The sequence below is a fragment of the Camelus dromedarius genome, chromosome 25, assembly GCF_036321535.1.
Source record: "Camelus dromedarius isolate mCamDro1 chromosome 25, mCamDro1.pat, whole genome shotgun sequence".
NCBI lineage: Eukaryota > Metazoa > Chordata > Mammalia > Artiodactyla > Camelidae > Camelus > Camelus dromedarius.
The window spans coordinates 15,947,068-15,965,224 of NC_087460.1; the positions used below are offsets into that span (position 1 = coordinate 15,947,068).

The window sequence follows — 18,157 nt, forward strand, 5'->3', positions numbered from 1 at the left end:
GCTTACCCAATGGTCATTAGATTACATATTAATGGATGTCCATGTGTTTCTTTAACAACTATTATTTTAAGGATTTAACATGCACTAAGAAGTGTACTAGCCACTGGAAATCTATTGGTGGTGAACAAAACACCATCTGTGCCTTGAAAAAGATTAATGTATGGTGAGACTGAAGAATAGAGGATGTCGAGTTTTAGAGTAAGAATAAGCTCAAAGCACTAAGAGGACAAGAATACCATGATTTCCCCCAATTCTGCCATAACTCATTGAAGATTTAATTTATTGGAGGTCTAGCTTCTGATACCACACTTCTACTTTACAAGTAGCAGATAACTGCAAACGTAGCTTTGAAATGGAATGGCTCACTAGTATCATTAAAGCATCCTTTTTCCTTTCTACAGCCAGAAGCGTGAATAGGAATGCCTGATTCCAACCCAAGCTTGGCGGGTCACAAAAAGAAGAGGTATTACAGTCACTTGGTAAGTCAAGCCCGGATTGCAGTTTTAATGAGTAAATTATCTCTCTGCAGATCTCTTTGTAAAGGTGCGAGAGTATAAATGTCTTGGCTAAAGGACACCAGCCCTATTTTCCTCTAGGAAAGTCAGATCTCATCAAAGCATTTTGACTTTCTTCCTGGAGTACTGACATTCAGTGGCTCCTGGAAGCAAAATCTCCAACTGGACACAGTTCCTGTGTGTGATAAGCTCTTAAGCCATTTCACAGTGGTTATTTTTCACCTGAGTTTCAAGGTAAATGATCAGCCTCCCTCAACACTCACTGAGCGCTTACAGGTCTGGGTTCTCTAGGGTGAGGAATCTGGTAAGATTTACCTCGTACCCTCACACCTTTCTTTCTGAACTCTGTGAATTCTCTATGATCAGTTTTCAACCACAGAGGCCTCTGTGGTCTTTGTTCATGGAGTTTTACCATGTGATGCTCACTAAGGCAAGAGAAAGGCAGTAATTAAAATTCAGCAATACCCTGAGCCACCTAGAAATGGTCCATACTTAGTGGCAAGCAATCTTACTCAAAATTCCTTGCTTAGTCACTAGCAAGTAACTTCAGAAAACATCCCTGAAAAGGCTGACAGTTTCTACTTTTGAAAACATTAAGTAATTCAATAAGGTTGAATTAGGGGCAAATTTTTGAAGAAAACATTCATGGTTTTAAAATTTTTCCTGTTTTTTTTTTTTTAACTTAGAAGTATACTTTCCATTTTAATGGGAAAGAATTATTACAGTATTTGCCTAAAATTTTAAAAGCTTCTTTTAAAGCTAGGCTTATACTGTGAGTAATCATTTATCTTGCATATTTTCCAATGAAAAATACCACAGTAACATTCAAATTCCCATCCTTCTTGCTGCCTCCTTCCAGACATCAGTGAGTGCTTATACAGATTTGCATTTTTCAGTGAATTTGAGATTTGTAGAGCAGGACATAAGCTCAAAATTTTGTTGAGAAAGATAAAGCACACACTAATCAGGTCAAGTAGTGAAGGCCTTGGGTCTTCTGGCTTGGTAAATGAGGTCTATTGTATGTCTTTCTTTACATGTCTCTGATTAGGCTGTCAGTTACTGTAGATCAAGAATCAAAATCATTAACTATGTGCACAAACCCGACACATAATGGAAGCTCAATAAATAATTCTTGAACTGGACTCTCAAATAGGCCCTAAAGCAGTTAGAGTATGGATAAGTAAGAATAGAAATGAAAATTAAAAATAAATGTGTAAGTCTGGTCATGTATTTCTTTAAGATGTTGATATGCCCAGCACTATATATAGGATGGCTAGGGCCCTGGTAGGTAGGAGGTAATGCAGACCTGCAGGGCAGTAATGCATTTTATGAGCAAATGGGTCTGAAAGGAGATTTATTTATTCTTTTTGCTGTTTTTTTCTTGGCGGTTGTTATTTCTAGTATCTGCAATTAAATGAACTGAACTGCTGCATCCAACAATTTTCAGTGCTTATTGTCTATTTAAAGCCATATATAGCAAGATTCTCAGAGCAGTGGAGTCTTACAATGGCTTCATTTCTTTCCTCTCGCAACAGCTGTACATCCGTGGAGGGGGGGGTGGGGGGTGGAGCTTTTGCACATCATTACTTATCTATTTAATGGGGGAAACTTCTAAGAAAAACAAAAATCACTGCAAGACTGAATGTTGCCTGCTGTGACAAACTAAAAAGGTGGAAACAAAAATGAATCAGTTTCAGCAACTTATCTCTTTTACCTCACTTTCCAACACTGGATCTATCTGCAAAATGTAAAAGGTTTAACTTAAAAGTTTTCTTTCCCTAAAAATATATAATGGGAGAACAAAGTATAATAAAGCCATATAATTAATGCAAAGCCCTTTTGTTTGTACCAGGTCTCCAGGGTCCACATTCAATGCACTAGCAGGCCTTCCTCAGAAAAGGTTGGGCTCATTCTACCTTCTTTGCCCAGAGGACAATCCTGGGTGTGAGGAGAAGTCTTTCTAAAACAGCTCCTTTACAGTTGTCTTCCTTTCATTACGTGATTAAATCCGTAACTATTGAGTGCCTGCTAAGTATCCCTGCACTAGAGGATACAAGAAGAAAAAAGCTAGGTCCTTCTCCTTGGAGCAATGGAAGAGTTACTGTGAGATGGACCCAGGATGTCTTTTCATCTGGACTTGGGAGTTAGAGGTGGAGCAGGTGTTGGAGGGGAGGCAGGGAAGAGGAGAGAGAGTTGGAAGGAAGTTCTTTCATTTCAGGCAGGGTGCCACCCCAGGAAAAAAGACCTAAGGCGTGGAAGTTCCTGTCTGGGAAGTGGGAAGGCACATGGAAGGGACAGAGAGCAGAGAAGTCAACAGCACTTGGATTCCTTAAGGAGGAATGTGGGCTCTTCTGTTAGATTTTAGATGGCTGTTTCTCAAACTGCTGTGTGGCCTCACCCCGAGGCATCTGAGGCTTTAGGATAAACATAGTGCTGGCTCCCTAGAATACCAATTTAACATGAAGATTTGGGGAGGGAAAACCACCATTTTTACATAAAGAGAAACATGTACCTATGGTAAAATAGAAAGCAAAATTTTCTGTTTAGCACAATTGCTTAGGGCTTTGCCCTGAAGTCTCAGATTTCCTCTCCCTCTGTCTCTGCAGCCATTACCTGTCCTTTGGTGATACCTGGGAAGTCCTGGGAAGTCACTGCTGAGCTGGCATAGAGCCGGGACCTGGGATGGTCACTCAGTCCTCATCAAGAGGCTAGTACCTTCAGATTGGCTCCCCTCTCCCCCAAAGAAAAACCACCTGTGAGTGTTAGGTTCATTCCATCCTTCCTCCCTTCTCAGGTCTGTATTCGAGTAGGTGCTCAAAGTTTAAGTGAAAGGATATAATTATAGCACCATTTATTAAGACTCCTGTGTGCCATGCACTCTACAGACATTATGACATTTAATCCTTACCCTCCTGTTAGGAATTGTGTTTTGTTTTGTTGATGAGAAAACTGAGACCTAAGGTCACAGAATTTGGAATGATGGGGTCAGAATTTGAAGTCAGGTTTATCTGACCCCAAAGCCCATTTTCTAAGTCCTTTCCTTTATGCAACTTGGCTTGAGGAAAAAAAAAAAAAAATTCAGACTTAGTGAACCATTTCTGGGGCCAATGAGTCCTGATGCTCGAAACATCATCCTTGTACACAGTGTCCTAAATCCACAGGGACAAAGCCATGCCTACAGGTATAATAAGTCTGGCCACTGTGCACTCTTGGAATCTCCACCCTGGTTGCCACACCTCTTTCAAAGCCACAGGACTCAAAACAAACACTGGACAGGGGGTGGTGAAATGCAGAGGCCTCAAGCCCGGGTGGAGCCCAACTTGGCCCCAGCTTCCCCATATAAGGAGTGCATTTTGTGCATTAGCCTTACACTTGGTATCTGTGAGCTAAAACCCAAATAAAAGAGCTAATGCAATCTCAGTGGACGCCCCTCAGCTTTTAAGACCACTGCCTCTCCATGTAAGAGATGGGCAGGGTTTGCTTGCAAATGTATGTAAATTGGCACCTGATTTTCCTGGGTGATCAGTGTTTTTCTTACACCTTATTGTAGAAAGCTTTTTACCTATCAAAGCATTAATTCACTAGAAACTTGCAGACTGGTTTACAAAAACTTGCAAATCACTCTACAAAACAGACATTTTCAGAATCTTTACCTGCTTTTAGATATTTGGAAGTAAAAGGTTTAATAGCTGAAGGGCAGGAAACGTATTAAATATATGGTAGGGGCCAAGTTATGGGAATTTAGTCTGCCTGAAAAGTCCCGTGTGAAGTTCATTAAATGTCACTTCTGATTTAGTCTACTAGAGGCCCTACGAAGTGACATTGTTAACAAGCAAACAGAAAATTCTGAAGCAGATCACATTTTTTGAGGAATGCTGTTCTGGAATACTATGTACATAACCATTTTGCTTGCTTTCTAATTTTTCCAGTTTTGAGGATGTGTTATTTTGTAGTCAGAACCAAACATCTAGTTTTAACAAAAAGAAAACAATTCCAGCTGCTGCCTTAGGCTATCGTAAATACTTTTCAACATTCCCCATATATCCCACGATTTCTTACTGAATTTGAGTCACTAAGAGACGGGCAAATGGTAGGTGCATCAGTACTGTGAACCAAGGATGATGATGAAACCGTTAAATTCTCATTTATTAGGAATTAAAAGGCAACGCTGTATCAATAGTGCCATCAAGAACTGGGAGCAGAACTCCTACGGAGCAGAACCAGCAAGGGCAGGCATGTCTGCTGTGTCAGCCAGGACCAGTCCCATCAATCAGAATGGGCAGAGCTGCTCATCAAGCCTGTGCACCTCCCACTCTCTCCAGGCACCTTCAGGGCTCCTGGCCTTTAGGGGCTGTGGTTCCCAGGCTAAGAAATCCTGGACTAGCCTGTTGCGGTACTTCTGGAAAATATCTCATCATCCAGGTATTTGCTATCTTCCCAAGATAAGAAACTCTTTCCTGAAGGGAACTGGACCAGTTTCAGGGAGTCCGTGGAGAGAGACTCATTAGCTGTACAGAAGTTCCCAGAGGTATGAGCTGGGCAAAAGGATGCCCTATTGGATGAGTACCTTGAACTCTAGGCAACATACTCTATTAGGGTTTCAGGTACATAATCTTGCTTAACTTCATCCAAACCTTGCTATTACCCTACATTTTTAGAGATAAGGCACAGAGAGGTTAAGCAATTCTTCCAAATTCACTCAGCTGGGAGGTGGTAAATCCTAGTTTCAAATGAATGTCTGATTTTCAAGCCTGGATTACCTCCCATCCAGGAGGGTCAGAGGAGAGACCCTGAGTAAGACCTCAAAAGGTATGAAAGATAATCTGAGGATGTTCTAATGTCTAAGGCCAGTGAAGCCCTGGAGGAGGCAAACGGGAGACCACGGAGAAATTAGGGAAAGCTGATGTGTGCTGTGAGGTAAGCGGGTTTACTTTTGGACACCAGGAAGCATATTTTAAAGGAAGACTTGCATCCGTAACAGCTAGGATAGAAAATACATTGAGGGAAGGAAGAAGTGTTTATGCAACTGGTTTCTAAACAGAACTATGTAATCAACACCAGCAGCTTAATTAAGAAGAGATGATGATAAAAGGGCACAGTTTCAATTAAGAGCAGCACTATTCAAGATCAGCTTAACCGATACACGTTCGGCAATACTGAAAACCGTCAGATAACCACGATGCTATCTTATTTACAGAGAGAGTAATGCACTAGGGGAGATCTGTTCCACATTGTTTCGGCTCCAAACATAAGTCTAAATTTTTTGGTCAGATAAGCAATGAAGAGACATTAAAGACAGGTCATAAAAGGCCTTCTTTCCTTAACCCAGTCATCTGTTACTGCCTCCCCGGCCCCCAGTTTCTCTCTACTGCACCGCCCTGTTTGGTTTCCTTCAGAGCACTTTGTGCTACCTGAAATTATCTTAATTCACACATTACTTTGGTTTTATCTATATCCTCTACTAGAACATCCCCTCCACCAGAGATCCTGGTTCATCACTGTTTACCCCATGCCTACAACTGTGCCTGCACCTTTTAGGAGCTTGCTGTAAATTCTGCTCAAGAAATGAATAAATATAAAGTCAAAGCACTGGCTTTAGAGATTAAAAAAAACATATACACCTGGCTAAGTTTATGTTTTGAATCTAGTAGTGGAAGAACAATAGCTGCATGTAAAAATGTGACCTCATTATTTGGATTTTTAGATACTATCCTGTATTTTTAAAAGAATACCCTAAAAAATGTGTTGCTATGTATAAACTACAAATATGTATTACATGAAAAAGCCAGTATTTATCGTGTGCTTACTATGTGCCAGGCACATACTATTAACTCAATTAATTCCACAACTACACCATGAATAGGGCAGTATTCTTCCCTTTTAAATTTTATAGATGATAAAACTGAAGCACAGGGAGGAAAGGTAACTCACCAAAGCTTTCAAGCAGACGTGTGGTGGGATAGAGATTTGAATCCAAGCCATCCAAGTCCAGAGTCTATAGTTTCAGTCGTTCTATTTTGCTGGCTTTCTATTAGCAATGTCATAGATGGTCACAGTAACTTTTTGTACACATACATAGTAGGAATCATTACAAACTTAGAAAAAAAAAGCTCTTCTAATTCTGTGATGGTCTGACATATGGTGCAAACGCTGGTCTAAAGAACAGACATGGCCCCACAGATTGTGTAACTGCCAAAGAGGGGAAAACCAGTAACTAAATAGGGAGAAATAAGACTGCACCTTGATTAATTTACCAAAATTAAATTGTCAGTGAAGGATGGACATCTTGTGTCCATCATGGATGGAATACCTTGAGAAGGACACAGTATCTCTTACGTAAGGATGCACAACCTGAATCTAATCACAAGGGAACATCAAACAAGCCCAAGCAGAGGAATATTCCATAAAACAAACTTCTGTAAAGCAAAAATGCCAACATCATGAAAAACAAAGGCAGGCTGAGGACCTATTTCAGATTAAAAGAGAATGGAGAGAAATAACAATTAAAGGCAGTGCATGACCCCAAACCGAATTCTGCACTAAAGAGAGAAAATGCTACAGGGTTCATTATTGAATAAACTGACAAAATTCCAGCACAGATTAAAGTATTCTAGCAAGATTGAATTTCCTCCACTAGGTAACTGTACTGTGATTATATAAAGAATATTCTCATTCTTAGGAAACACATACTGAAGTGTAAAGGGATAATGGGGAATGATGCATGACACCACCCTTAAATGGTTCAAAAAATAATACAGTGATAAAATAGCAAATTTTAAAAAATTGGGTGAATCTATATAAAGTGTATATTGAAGTTCCCTGTATTCTTGAAACATTTTGGTAAATCTGAAATTATTTCAACATAAAAGTTTAAATTCAAACAGGAGAAAATGCCTCAAAAAGCCACTGAGTTTATTATCTGATATACTGTAACTGATTTACATAGACTGTATTTCAAGAAAGATTTGATTCAATACCCTGAGCAAATGAGAACACAGAGATAGTTACTTTACAGGTTTGAGCTGTTGGATTTGTCATCATGATTCAGTCACAGGAATCACAATATTGTCCTTTATCACAGTTTGTGGTAGCAAGAGTTTGCTCCTTTTTAAGTTGTTACTCCAATGCTTAAAACTTCCCAGATTTGATAGAGTTCTTTTTAAAAAATAGCTATTTTGATCGTGGGGTAATTTCAGAAAAGTGTCCAGGAGCTCCCCTGGAATTTTTTTTTTTTTGATTGGGGGGAGGTAATCAGGTTTATTTATTTTTAGAGGAGGTACTGGGGATTGAACCCAGGACCTGATGCACAGGATTTCGTGCATGCTAAGTTTGAAGACAGCCACTTATTTTTACATGATAGTGATCATTATTAATACATTGAAATTAATATATAAATTAATAAGCTAATAAATAAAAGAACTTTAAAATCTCCCCCTATACATAGTCACAAAGGGGGGAAAACAATCTAGTACCCAAGTCATAGAGATCCATTTTTTCAATTGTCTGCAAGTTTGTTTACGACAACGATGCTAGCCAACTAAACCCAGCTGTTGAATGGCAAATCTATCGAAGCGCCATACGATTCAACTCAGTCCTCAAAATCCGTAAGGTAAAATTTGATTCCACCATAATTTATAGACCTAAAATTACCTAATTACTTCTTCCAGAGCCTTGAAGAGCAAATACAGCGTTACTATGGCTTATTACTGATGCTGATAGAGAAAAGAAAGAAACCAGCAACTAGAAAAACAAGATTACTTTCTAACTGTCAAGGATGGATGATATTCGTGATATGTAAGAGTAACTCAAGAGAGTGCTGGCCAGAGTGAGTAAACAGTTTTGGGGGAAATTTTATAAAACAAACCCTAGTCAAGGTGTTTAAAGTGTAATTTGAGGAAGGCATGAATGGAGTACTAATTATAAATAAGAAACTGAGAAAACTAAGTATAACTAAGAAACAAAATATAAGCAACTGTGTATATACAGTGATTGAAGCAAGGCTTTATCTACAAAAACAGATAAAGCCTTGGAAAGGGGAGTCCAAGAGCAATAACACGGCACCCTAGTTAGGAGAGACGTGGTGCTCTCTGTGAGGGACAGGGGTGGCTCTCAGCCTCACTGGGCCTGGATGACACACTGCCTCGAGACTGGCTTCCTTCCCTTGGTGTATTTCTTTTCCCCACGAAGCCACCATCTGCATTTGGCTGCTCAGAGGGAGAGAATGCACTGAGAAACGAACTGGAGATTCTGCTGCATTTGTCTGCTACATTTCTCACTGAAATGAAGAATTTGTAGCTCTGTTTAAGGCAGCAATCTCTTGCCAGTTTAGCTAGTGATACCAGACTCCTTGTTCCCACGGTGCCATGCTGACTCTTCAAAACAGGAGAGTAGATTCTGGAAAGCAGTGAGCACTCCACAGTGCTGCTGGATTAAAGGAGTGCACCCAGCAAGGGCTCCCTAAATGACAGTTCTCTCTGGTAGCCCTCAAACTGCAATCACTGGGAGATGTATCGTTCTGCTAATTAACCATAATTAAAGTTACAGCCCTAGCTCCACCTCCTATTGGTTTTAATGTTACTTCAAAATGCAGACCTGCAGCAACTAAAGCATTAACATCAACAACATGCTGAGAGGCAGTCCTAAGGCCCTTCTCCTCTGTCTTCTGGAAGCTGCTCAACAGGACTAAAGCCGGACAGCAACCTAAGGGGTCTGGGGTGAGGGGTGGGGAGTTGAGGACAGGCTCCACTCAGACTAAGCACTGATTTTCCAGGTTGCAGGTCAAAGGAACTTAGACGTGTTCAGAAGACCATCAGGCTGCCTTGAATAAGCAAGGCAGACAGACTGAGGGAGCCTGTACTCCCCTCTGCCCACCCACTGGAAGGAAGATCTTTCACGACTGCCTGAAACCTTCACTCTGAGAGTGCTCTGCCAGCCATTCATTTCCCCAGTCTCTCTGCCTTCACAACCCTACAGTTTGCTCTTTAAACCGCACTACCCTTCAGAGAGGTGGGGTTAGCTCATGACAGAGTAACACAAATGCAATCCAACTAACACCAATTGAATGTCTACTACATCCCAGGCACCGTAGCTCACATAATCATCTCTTGTAACCCACACAAGTCCGCAATTAGTTAGTTGTTATAGAATATGTACATGTATGTGATATATATATTTAAATTTATTTTCATATACTTAAATATATTTGTGTGTATATATTTAAATTCAGACATGGAAACTGAGGCCAATGAAGGCTGAGTAACCCAGGTCAAAACGCACACTGCCGGCAGGTAGAAGGGGATTGAAATTCACATTTGTTCATGTTCTTCCCCACTGCACACACTTGAAGGGCACGCTTGGGCAAATCTCTAGCCAACTAGTGCCCGTCCTACCTTGGACCCTGGGCATTTCCTGAAGAGCTTGCCTAGGGGTGCAGGAGCCCCCCTGGAATTTCAGGGATGACACAGCTTTTCTTGCCCACAGAGATGGACATTTGTTGTTATTATTACTATTATTATTTTGCCTGAATATTCAAGTAGGACAAACATAATGTTGCATAAACTGCTCTCTTTAAATGTTGACTTTCACATTGATTTTTACCTTCTTAGTGCTTTTTGTTTTTGTAGGTGGGAGGTAATTAGGTTTATTTACCTTTTCCAAAAATAATTTCAAGATAAAATTTATTGTGGGTAATTTGGAAAGCAGAGTAAAGTGGAAAGGAGGAGGAGGGAACTATTACTCGCCCTATCAAATCTAAAGTAATTTGTTTGCATTTCGTTTGTCTTGCATCTTTGTTTGTGCATTCCGAGGATTGAAAACAAATATTCTATATAAAACCTGCAACCTAACTTTTTCACTTAAAATCTGTAGCAAAAATTTTTGTGCATTATTGGCTTATTTACTTCTTAATGGAGGCACTGGGGATTGAACCCAGGACCTTGCGCATGCTAGGTACACACCCTACCACTGAGTTATGCCCTCCCCACCATTCTTGGTGCTTTGATACTTAATGTCATATTCTTCTAAACACTCGTGGCACATATAGCCGATTTACAGTCTTTCAAATGTTCACAATTCTGAATGCCACTTATGCCTTTAAAATCTTGGCTGTACTTCAGGGAAAAGTACTTTACTGACAAAAGACAGTGTCCCAGAACAGCACACAAAATTCTTGCTGAAGAACTCAAAAGTCCAGGAGAACACAGACTACATTTTGTACCCTATAAAGGATCTGGAACAAGTTGGTGTTCATTAAATACTAAAGAATATACCAATTGAACTTAGATTACCATCCAACATTTCAGACTACTTTTATACCTTAATGGAATAGATGTCATTTTCATAGCAGTAGAAAGAAAGAACTGCTCCCTGTACTTTGCGTTTATAAGATATTAGAGCCCTCCCCACCCCCAGTGATATATTTAAACCTTTAATGGTATTGGCATTGTTACCCTCATTTTTGATAAGAATAGGAAACCGGAGAGACAGTGATTTTCCCGAGGTAACACAAAGACTGCAGATCAATTAATAGCTCCTGGTTTCGTCAACTTATGCTTTAGTTCTTATGTCCCGATCCTTTGTCTCAAAGAGAAATGTATTTTTACTCATGCTTCACATCATCACTGAAGACATGAAGATATGCAAGCCCCTGGCCCAGGGCAATGTAAGAAAGTATTTTGCATTAGTAGTGGTCAAACCGGATGATTTCTGAGGTTCCTTACAAATTTGATACTACTTCCGGAGAAGAGCATTTAATACTGAAACCAAACAAATATAGAATACAGATTAATATCTTTTCAAAGTGTCACCTGTTTGTTACAAAACATATGAATGATATAAAATTATGGAAAACACAAAAATTTTTGGCATCTGCTGCCATACTTTGAATGATTTCCCCAGCGATTAGTCAGAGCCAGTTTCTCTCCCTATTTGAAGGGCAATTCCTTTTCCCTCACCCTGGACATTGCTTCTAGACAGGAACTGCCATGTTCTTATGTGACTCCACAACCCTGGCCACAAGGAGAGGGCATGTGAACCATACCTACACTCATGGCCACTGTAATTGGCGCAGGAATGGGCATGTAACCCAAGCCAGACCAATCAGAACCCCTCCTTGAGATTTTGCTAACCCAAGATGGGGAGAAGACCTTTCTTCTCTGAAACTGAGAACATGTGGGCCTAGAATCGGCCAACAGTGACCATGTCCCCACTGGATGACAAAAGCAAGTCCATACTTGAGGAACGCAGCTGAGATCCAGAAAGAAAAATAGCAGAGAGTTTTGATGGCATTTAGATCCTTGCTTCCTGGGTATTCCTCAGGCCAGCATCACCCATACATTTGGAAACATGGAAACCCCCATACATTTGGATCCAGTAAACTCTCTCTTTGGTTATGCTAGCTCAAATAGTTTCCATCATTCACATCCAAAAAAAGTCTGAGTTGTACAATTAACGTATAAGATTGAAAACAGAATCCTCCCAAAGTTCTCAAGAGGTATTAGTCAGGGTTTATGGACATAAGTGACAGAAACCCAACTTGATCCATCTTAAACAAACACGGGGATTTATTTGCTCCCATAAGCAAGCTTCCGGAGGGGCAAGTGTGTGAGCTGGCCCTGAGGACTCTGGGAGCCAAGACTTGTGACCAGCTCTGTCCCATTTTCACTCTTCTCTGCTTGTTAACTCCATTCTTTCCCACTGAATCTTTTCCACCGGGAATGAAACTGGCCACTGGCAGCTCAAGAATCATTTTGTGACTGGAGAGGGAAGAGGCCTTTCTCTTAAAAGAAGCCGGTTAGAAAAACCCTCAGCAAGCACTCTGATTGGTCTGGCTTGAGTCACAGCCTAATCTCTGAACAAATCACTGTGGCCAGGGGCTCTCGGGTAGCAAACTGAACAATTGCTAGAGCCAGAGAGAGAGAACTGAAGAGAAAATGGCAGCTTTCATTTGGAACAATTGACAAGAATAAGAAGGCGAGCGGTCCATCGGATGGAGTGGGTTGCGGCTTCAAGAAGAAACAAAAGGTGTAAAGCAGATAACCAGCTACTGTTCACATGCCCTCTGTGAACAGTTTGATGCATACCTTCCTTTTCTCTTGTGAGCAAATATAGAAGAATAGGAAAATTCCAATGTATCTACTCATGCTGGGTGAATCCCAATACTCAAAACAAAGCATGTCTAGAATCTACATTTCTCTGCGAAAAGGAGACATGTCATACTATATCTGGTGTTAATATGAAGGGACAAAATGTCCCTGTTTCTAATAGGTGGCATTCTGCTTCCGTTCAAGACCGGGAAAAAAAAAACAAACAGAATTTCCCCCCAAAGAATTTGAAGCTACAGGCATAACCCTGAGGAGCGGGGCTGAATTCCATACCTAACTTTTGGCAGAGGACATCATTCGTGAAAGATGTTACAAAGATATCCTTCAGATAAAATTCTGAGATGACCCTGTCATTTCTGCCACATCCCTTAACAAATGTTTCTAGCATAGTTCTAGGTGAACGGCATATTCTCAATGAACAGATGATTAATTGCCTTGGAATTAAAATAGTTTGCATCTTCACCAGGCCTTGGCCGTTCACTGGGGAGATTACATATACACATAATGTATATTATGTTACATATATACAACATACAATGAATACATATATGTTTAATATATAATATAAAGATATATTTAATATATCATATTAATACTTTTTTTTTTTTTGTATTTGAAACGAAAGTAGTGCCTTTGCATTTGGTAACATTCAAAAATTATCTGCAAGGCTTTATATATAAGCTGCGTAGCCAGGCTCCAAGAGGGTCCCCCGGGATTCTCACCTCCTTGGTGTGTTCATGCCCTTGTATGTAGTCTTTTCTGACAATGAACCAACGCTGCTCTATGTGACCAATAAAGTAAGACAGAGGTAACGGTTTAGGTGACTCTGAAGCTGTGCCCTGTCCTGTAGTATTCCCTCTGGGAGGAGTCAGGTGTCACGTCATGGATGTTCAGTAGTTCTATGGAGAGGCCAACGTAGGGAGAAACTACCATCTCTTGCCAACAGCTGCCACCAACTTGTCAACCACATGGGTGGGCCAGCATTAGCCCCGGTCAAGCCTTTACATGACATATCAACCTCAGGGAACACCTGAGAGAGCCCTTTGTGAAGACTGAGTCCAGACTGCCCCGGGGGAAGGCTTTTTCTAATTCCTGGCCTATGGATAGATACTGTAAGAAATAATACGTGCTTATTGTTCTTTTAAACTCCTAAATTTTGGGGGGTTATTTGTTATACAATAATAACTAATATATAAACTAACAAAAAATAATTGAACAAATATATAACTAAGTAAGTTTAAGAGGAACCTTCTCTTCTGAAACACTAAGCCAACTTTAAGATGTCAACTTAGACCATGTTACCACAAACGGAATATGTTTTCTGGTTCCTTCTTCCTGCTGAGTGTACTATCCTGAGCAATGTATATCTCTAAGGCACTCTTATTTCTAATAATTAAACATTTGTTTTTAGCAATGAGATCTTTGTTACAGACAGAACTACAAACACCAGTTTCTTAACCAGTAGTAAAAACTCAAGCCAGAGCTGAGGTCACCAGTCAAAGAATACAAAGCAGTAGTTAAGCAGTATCTCTCCACCCCACCCAACAGGTTTTCCTTCAAACGCTAAACAGAACTAAACCTTAAAATACACATTTCACAAAAGTGCTGCTGTTCATATATTTTAGAATTTTTGTTGTTTACTTTCACTAAGTAACTTGTTGAGAAGACGTGTGTTGCTGAAATATTTTTAGTTATGTAAACTTCTTGTTAATTGCTAAAGGAAGGGGTTTTTGGAAACCACTCATGCTAATATTTGCTTTCCTGAGCACCAACTGTCCCTTGTTCAAAGGATTCAAAGAAAGAATTTTAAAAATTGCAAAGAAGGAAGAAAAGGAAAGAGCTCTCTCTTTTTTTTTAAAAGAACTACTTTCAGAAAAATTCAAATTGATCTAGGCATTCTCACAAAGGTAACAATGAATTACACCAAGTTAATATTTAAAATTACAGAATTTAACATGAATAGGAAAATGTGGCCTCTTTTTAGCTACAGGGTGAAAAAAAAAAGTCTTATCACATTAAAAATCATTGTTATTCAGAAAGCAGATTAGCCTGGGGCCCGGGGGTATGAGGAATGGGGAGTGAATGCTAATGGGTTCAAGGTTTCTTGTTGGGGTAATGAAAATGTTCTAAAGTTAGATTATGGTGATGGTTGCACAGCTACGTAAACATACTAAAAACCATTGAATTGCATACTAGAAATGGGAGAATTTTGTGAAATATAAATTTATCTCAATAAAGCTATTTTTAAAAATGGTCACTGAGGACCCCGGGAATATTCAGCTAAAGGATTTGCAGTGTGCAAAAAGTCACCAAAAGATGGGTCCTACTTCAAATGTTTTTTCCCTCCTGCTTCTAAGCAGTTACATGTCCACAACTAAAGCTGAAATCAAATTTTAAGATGCCCCAGTGGTACATTTAGGAACTTCTCTAACAAGAAATACAACTAGGAGGCTTTTTTAAGCTGAAAGTTTTGCTTCACCCTGTGCTCAGACAACAAATTTGATAGACTTTGAACTTGCTGTCAGAACTGAAGAGGGAACAGCACAGTTTGCAGTTACCATCAAGGCGAATATACACTGCAAAATTGAAACTCTTACAAGTGAAAAAGGCATGCTTTTCGCAGACGTTACTGTAACCACAACAAAGTGTATCAGATATTTAACATTTCAATTCTTTCAAAGAATCATGAAGGAATTGTTTTTCTATAGGTTACCTTATATACATAAGTTGCTCCAAAATATGCAAGTCCATTTTTTTATTTAGTTCAGGTTTTTACTTTTGGCATAGCAACAACAAAATATCCTGTTAATTAGGTTTTGTTGACTGCCTGTAATACAACAGTTTTTTGAGGGGGAAAGGGTTAATTCTTAAGTAAAAGGCCAAAGATGACTAAAGGCACTCCAACTCATTACATTTATAAGTTAGTTAAAAGCTTATTAAATAAATTAGGCCCAATTATGTATTTTATTTAAAAATATAAAATTTATAATATAAAATGTAATATTTAAAGTAAAATATTTATAATGAAAGAAGCTGGAAACAAAAGATTGCTACTGGACAATTCCATTTATGTCAGGTTCTGGAAAAGCAGAAGCATAGGAACAGAAAACAGATCAGTGCTTCCCAGGAGCTGTGAGACAAGGGACACTGACTGGACACATTAGGAACTTTCTGGGCTGATGGAAATGTTCTGTATCTTGATTGTGGTTGTCATTATTTGACTCTGTGCATTGTCAAAACTCATGGAACTGTATGTTAAAAGGCATAAACTTCAATGTAAGTAAGCTGTAACTTGATATCTAATATAAATAAGTATATTATAAATATTAGATTTAACTATTTCGATCAAAGAGTATGCTGTTAGAGTTAACTAAACAACGCTGAAAATACATTATAACATCGAAAAAAATTGACACTACAGTCATTGGAGGTTTTATGATGTCCAAAAACTTTTTATCTTCACTGTTGAAAATATGATGAGAAAGTTTCTTAAAACCTATCTGGGTGGAAATTTTAACTCTTTGCGTGAAAATCAGCTCCTACAACACAGATGATTAAATGTCTTACAGGGTACTTAACCTTCATCACTTACTTGATTATCCATCATTTATTGCATCCTCTTCGAATTCCTCTTGCTTTTATTATCACAACTACTTAACAGCTACAGTCTGTTAAAGGCCTACTAAATTCTAACCATTTTCTATCTTCCCTCTGTCTGTCTGTCTCTCTATATATAGGAGGTAGTTTTTAAAATGAATTCATCTGACTTAGTTTCTTTGAGCTAAACACTTTGTTTACTGAGGTAGCAGACTACCTATATTATAATTATTCTTGGTATGTATATACATATATGACAATGTTACACATCTGATGAATAAAATAAGAGATTTGAACTTAGATTTTTTTTTTCAATTGGAGACCCTATCTTCTCATTTCTGTTTATTTCTATTTCCCGCTATAATGGGAGTTGTTTGAGGGAAGGGGCAATGTGATATGTGTGCTCGTTCACAAGCTCTACTGCACTACCTCAATGTAATGCACAGGGCAGATGCTCACATATTGTTGTACAAAGACAGAACTGGTCCATTAATAGTCACTACCGAGAGTGGTGTGCTATTGTAATACTAATCTTATATCAAAATCTTTTTGGAGGTATATTTAAGAGTTACAAGGAAGGGCTTCTCCCTGCATCAATAACAAAATTATAATTTATCCTTGAAAGTGATGGCCATTTTATTCTTAAAAAAGCATTTCCACTTATCATGCAAGCCTTGGAAGTATGAACTGTTTCCATTTCAATGAATTTTAGGTGCCATTTGATTGTGGTTGTGATGGCTTTTGTAGATTGGTGCTCAACATCCTTTCCATTATCTTTCTAATGTGCCCATCTATTCTGTAGGGGCTGGAAAGTCTCCTAGATTCCTTGCAGCTGGGTCCTAGAATTTTAGGATCAGCCAGGGAAGCACACTTCTGTAAGAGCTAGTCATCCTTCTGTTGCCTCTGCTGGCAAGCACCGTTCTGGAGGTGTCAGGTTTTTCTGTGACAGCGTTAGCACAGCACCCCCACTGTCTAGTCACTAGCTTCAAAGGCAGGGGGTGGCGCATCTATTTTGCTGGTTTGGACTGTAATGAGTATGAAGTGATTGTGAAGCCAGTGGCTGTGGCAGTGGTGCTGTATGTCTGGATCCTGAAACTTCCTGACTGGAGAAGAGGCAGTAGCTACCTGGGTGGCCAGTTCTGCAGAGTGGCTTTGTGACTTGTCCTTAAAGCTCAACCTTGAGTCTGTTTCTTCAGCCATTTCAATGGTTCTTAAGCCATTAAAAACCCCACAATAAATCCTTTCCTGCTTATACTACCTTGAGTAGATTTTATTCTCTATAAATGAACCCTGACCAATACAGAAATGAAATGGATTACAGTCATCTAGAGACAAAAATTAAATGGATGATAGCACAATACTGTCAATCAATATGATGATCAAAATGAATCCTGAGCCTCACTGAAAGGAATGGTTCGCACTGTAAGTTTAGATGGATACTGTCCATTTGTAATCTAACGAACTCCCAAGAGAAGGCCAGATACTGCATGTAAACTGAACACTGTCCGAAATCAGAAAGCATTGATCAGGACCTGTAAATTTACTATTCTTTCCTTTTGATAAGCACAATTTAAAAGTGATATTAGGCATGATTAAGCTGAAGTAGGAGCGAGGGAAATAAGTGACTGACTCACATGAAAAATAGTATTTTTGAATGGAAACTTTTCTCAGATACATAAATTTTATGAAAATCTACTGATTTCATTAGTCACAAGGAGTCTTAAGCAAAGTCTGTGAGAAGTTGAAGCTCCCCCCCAAAAGGCTGACCCCCAAGAACTAATGGAGAAGACAGCTGAGTACTGGAGTAGCAGAGGCGCCCTTCATGAACAGTGTTCCGTGGCAGGGGTGGTGGGGTGTCTAAAATCAAACACAGAGTTTAAGTGTAAAATTTCACTTTGAAATCGTATAATTAATTGACGCTAGCCAACCTCCTGCAAAGGACTC

The 18,157-nt window shown here is 39.4% G+C and overlaps 1 long non-coding RNA gene across 6 annotated transcripts in view; it reads right to left on the reverse strand.

Annotated features, from left to right (window-relative positions):
* Positions 1-18,157, reverse strand: part of LOC116150333 (uncharacterized) — a 38,763-nt gene that overhangs the window by 12,285 nt on the left and 8,321 nt on the right. The gene's annotated exons all lie outside the window — the stretch shown is intronic.